Here is a 5,241-nt window from a genome sequence, read left to right on the forward strand (position 1 = left end):
AAGATTTTACTTCACAAGTACTTTTATGTTAATAGAAGATATTTTGATTCAACAAATATGGCAAAAATATCCACACTGTAACCAATAGTATGTTTTTTCCTTAAAAAAAAAGAAAGGGATGTAACACTAACAACCACTACCTAAAAAATAAAGCACACTATTATTTTGGTGAATTTACAAATCTTTTTTTCCCTGGTGTAAAGGCTACAAAAAATCCTAAAAATTAGAGAACACTGGAAACACATTAAAGTTTGACATCCAACTTTATATTATTTCCATTTTACTCTGAAAGATAACTTAAAAAATATGACCTGGCTGGAAGAGGTCATCTTGCTAATATAAAAAATCAATGAGACCAAGAAACTGTGTCATTGATATGTAGAATTTTTGCAAATAGTTATCTCTCCAAATCATTAGAAAATGTTCAAAGATAAAAAATAAAGTAAAATATGGTGGTAGTCCCTAAACTATTTTAAAGGCAAGCAGCTTAGTCTAAGCTAAGATGTTTTTCTCACTCATAGTAATTATCCTCCCGTCAATTGCCCTTTAAAAATACATGAAACAGTACAATAGCGAGAATCAAAGAGCACAAACTGCATTTTTAAGAATAGGAAAACAAATCTCTAGTGCTGAAAGATATAGTACAAAGGAGATTTCTTTGGGGACATTAATCAATTGGATTATAATTCATTATGAAGATTTCTCTTTTCTATTACGAGGAGCGTCTGCTCCATTTGAAGTTCCTGTTCCTGTTCTAGATCTGCCCTTTGTCACTGTTGGCTTCTTCTGCTTCACAGTTTTTTTTTTTAATTTTTATTTTTCTGATGTGTTTTTATTAGAATTGTGTACAGTTGTAATCATTCCTTCCATCATGCATATTATATACAGTAACATTCAGGTATCTGAAACTAAAATAACTTACTGACAAATTCTAATATTATTCAGAATAATTCTATCTCTATTAACAAGAAAAGCAAAACCTCTGAGTTTCTCTTGGAAAATCTGAATTCAGGGCATTATTTTACAATTTGGAAATCTGAGTAATCCAACTTTAAGATGACTTTATCGTTGTTGAAGTTTGCTCTGTCGATGTGTGATTTGGGACTTCCCTTTGTCTCAAGCCATTCCTGCATATGACGCACTTTGGAGATGGGATCTTGCAATTGTCCTTGCACTGTGCCCTGGTCTGTGTTCTGGACCCAGCCTTTTACTCTCAGCCTGCGTGTACTTGCGGAAAAACACCCCTTGCACCTTCCCAAACACCTCATAATCCACCGATATCTGGGTGTCCCCTTCCGCCATGTTCATGCTCAAACCTCGCTTCCACACGCCCCGGATTCCTCGCCCACGAACATCTACGGCCAATGGAACTGAGGGCCCGCCCGGGCCGGGCTCACCCTCCCAGCCTTCCCATCCGCAGGCCGGTGGCACAGGCGACCACCGAACACCGACCGCCGACCGCCACGCCAACGGCTACCCCATCACAGGCTCCCTTCTGATGGGATTCTGTGCCTCGACCCACCTCTCAGAGTGAAAAGAAAGAACCATCCTCCCCAAAACCCTTTCTCAAGGGGCCTCAGAATTAGTTTCTATGGAATCCAGAAAATATGTCCAGAATAAAGAAGTGTGTAAGTATCACAAAGGTAGGGGAGAGCCTCCCCAGGCAAGAAATGATCTCAAAATTACATGGGACCAGCAGAAGCACCTTGGTAGAGGGTAAGAATGAGATTGATTAGCAGAGGCAAGAAGAAGCAGGTGGAGATAGCACATACTCTGGATGTGACGAAAGCTAAAAAGAGGGGTTCTTCTAAGTAGAATGGGTGAGCAAAAGTTTTCTATTCTCCTATGAATAACCCTGCCAGCTGAGTGGGGGATTCCAGCAGTGGTGATGAGCTGACTCTGGCTGGTGAGAGCTGATTGTGTACCTCTCTTCCCAACTCCACATTCTGTGATATCTGACAGGTGGCCTGAGATGAGTCTTGGTAGAATTATGTAGTGTTTATATGATAGAAATATGCAAATGATGCAAATCAGAGCCTGCTTTTTAAAAAATACTTCCAGAGAACTGGATTTTAAGTATTTGTGAACATGCCATTGGCTCCTAGACTCTTTGGTAATAGAAACCGCAATCCACATGTTGAACTGCATTTTGTTTTCTTTTGAGCTCTTGCACATCTGTCAGTGTGCTTTCTGACAGCGAGACTGGCATGACCTCCCTCAGAGTGATGGAAGGCGTCTGTCTCATTAGACTACCAGGGCCCAGTATTTGATTGAGTCTGAATCAGGCATTTCTGCCGTGGGGATGTGCTCCAATTCCAGAATAACCCTGGCATGAACTTAGGGCCCTGGGCATTTTGTTGCTTCTAAACTGCCAGATTGTTTATCTGGGGGTGAGGAGGTTATAGAAAAACAATAGTGTTGCCCTTCCTGAATTTTACTGCAAGTTGAGAAAGTCTGTGGCTGCTAGTCAGCCTTACACTGGTCTCTCGGGATTACTTCTGAATTTCAGCAGTATTTAAAGAAACTCAAAGCCCTAAAAATTTTGTATGAGTTTGATGAAATGTAATGTGACACTAATCAGATTTTTCCAGGACCACAAACCCAAGTATGTACTGGCTCGGCACACAGCTATTAAGCATGTTATCATAATGTCATTTAAATATTGAAAAAAAAATCACTGCTACTTGTAAATGAAAGACTCACATGGACAAAAAAATAAATGTTTGTCTTTCTTAGAGAAAGTCTGCAGGACCCAAAATAACTCTAGTGTTTTCATACAGCGAGAAACCACATGTATTTGATGTAAAGAAGAAAATAGCACCCTTTGTTGATAGAGGGGAAATCGCTGCTGAACAATATGTGTATCTTCACTGGAGGCAAGCAGCCTGTGGTGTGTGACAGCCTCTAGCTGAGCAGAGGCTTATGAAGTGGATGCCATATTTTGGAAGAAGGAACAAGAAAGCCTCTGGTTTACTTACGGACCCCAAATGCTTTAATAGATAGAGGATTGCTAAGGAGTAATGTAATGTGACTAAAACACACAGTGATTGTTACTAGAGGTTCCTGGAGCATTGGCAATGGGAGTACTCACGCTTGTATTTGATTTCACTATCATATGTGTCTTTGAGTGGCCTGTGAGTAATCAAGGTTCCCTGAGATTTCGTACTCTAGGAAGTCTCCAGTGCTGGAGAGGGGGTGGTGTCAAAATGGGCACTTGTTGATTATCCCTGCCTGCCATTGAGCCACATACAATTCTTCCAAACTCAGAAGGTGATGGGGCAGCCTGTGATGGAAGCAAATGGAAACCAAGCATCTGAATATATTTATATACCCAGTTATTTATCTTCATTGGCTTACTTAAAAAAGTCATAAGGAAGTTAAAAAATACAAGATGCAATACATTGAAGGTAGTAAAAATTAACTGAGGCAATGAGAACAGTCAGGGTGAGGAATATTAGCGAGACACAGTTCATGTCCATGTTCACCGGAAATGGAGCACACACGAAACAAAAAGCTCTCGAATAACCATCACTGAAGGCAAAGCATGACTGGCTCCATGTCTTAGAATGGCCATAACAGCAAAACAGTGCAATTGCTCAGCAAAAGCGGAGCTCTTCCTGCCACTAAGTAAGATTTCTCCTCTGGGCCCCCTTACCGTGGACACCTTATAGAATACCAAGTAGAATTCTCAAAAGCATCCTTAGAGCAAAGTTGCTGTGAAGTCTTTGCAGGGCCCTCTCTCGGAGTGGTTCTTGATGTGAGCTGATGACATTGCACCAAATGTAATTCAGGAAGCTAACATCCCTGGGCAAGGCCACTGTGATGAATGCAGGCACAGAACTTTCTGATAACCTAGCTTAATGCAGGAGCACATTTTAGAGTTTTTAGCTGAATGGACAGACAAAACAGATAGACTGAATATCCTTTACAAACCTAAAAAACATTTCTCAGATGAAATTTTGATAAATATAAGGGGATAATAAATTTACCTTCCTGACAGTCACCTGGATTATAGAGATTTTAAATGCAGTACTGTATGTAATTTTATCATAAGAATAATCCTTGAAGTTATATTTTATTATTCCCATTTTATCGAAGAATAAACTGAGATGAAAATAAGTTTGATAATTTGCTAAAGGTCACTCACCTAATAAGAGTAGCTGATATTGACTTTAGGGTTTTTTAGTCCAGTGTCCATTTCTTTACTTTATGAACTTTCTGCTCCTGCTTCCCAAGCGTTTGGTGATTGAGGGAAATGACCCCAAAAGCAGCATGTTTGGGAGCCATGAGAGCCTGCTCACTCTTGTCCTTTTCATTCCCAATACTGGACTCAGTATATCTCTACAAAGGCTCATCTGTGCTTTATGACTCCTTCAGAGATTCAGCATGTCTTATACATTTCTGTTAGATAACTACGTTATAAGACCACACACCCAGGTATATGAAAGTTCTATTTCTTGAAAATTGCTCAGGATGACCTTCGAGGAAGGTGGATGGTAGGGGGAAGTAGAAAGTGAAAGGTAACAGTTGGAAAACCATGACTCAGGGAAGCTTTTTTCAAGGTGATGTTACTAGGTATGGTCATCACAGACCAACATAGGAAAGGTGATTTCTCTTCATCAGGACTTCTCAGAGCGTTTAGAAGGCTAATGTGCTTTGTGAGACACCATGAGCACGTATACCAGGAGGGGCTCCATAAGTGTATTAGACACAGGACTTTTCTTCTCAGAGGATTCACAGGACCAGGAGTGTGCATAGTTTATTTGGGAAATGTTACCCTACAAGATTCTCATTTGGATCTACTTGGGGAGTTTTAAACCAACTTGTTCCTGAGCCCGAAGCCAGCTCAATTAAATTGTAAACTTGGTGGTGGGAAGGACACTGGTGTTTTTTAGAAACTTGCCAAGCAACTCTAATGTACAACCAGGATTGAGTACAGTCTAGAAAGGACTAGGTCTTCCATAACTTGAAGACCTATTGAACACTGGTTCTTAAAAAAAAAATGTTGTCTCTCTAATAGGAGTAACCATGTAGAAAGCTGAGCTCAGTGTCTTTATCAACATGATTATCTCAAATCCTACTTAACTTACTTTCTTTTTAGCTTCTACTGCCTCCTGTTTTCCCACCCAGCCCAAGTCTCCAAAGCTTAGTCTATGCAACCTGTCTCATACAGCTCCCAGTCACTCCTAGATCAAGAGAACTCCGGCTTTTGTCCATGTCTTTCCCCAACCTTACTATTGA

At 40.3% G+C, this 5,241-nt stretch overlaps 1 pseudogene across 1 annotated transcript; it reads right to left on the reverse strand.

Annotated features, from left to right (window-relative positions):
• Positions 1-1,016: 1,016 nt before the first annotated feature.
• On the reverse strand, positions 1,017-1,330 carry LOC308518479 (acylphosphatase-1-like; annotated as a pseudogene). Its single transcript has one exon. The product of its transcript is annotated as an acylphosphatase-1-like (transcript).
• Positions 1,331-5,241: the final 3,911 nt, after the last annotated feature.

The sequence above is a fragment of the Myotis nattereri genome (assembly GCF_964212035.1).
Source record: "Myotis nattereri genome assembly, chromosome: 4".
Classification (NCBI taxonomy): domain Eukaryota; kingdom Metazoa; phylum Chordata; class Mammalia; order Chiroptera; family Vespertilionidae; genus Myotis; species Myotis nattereri.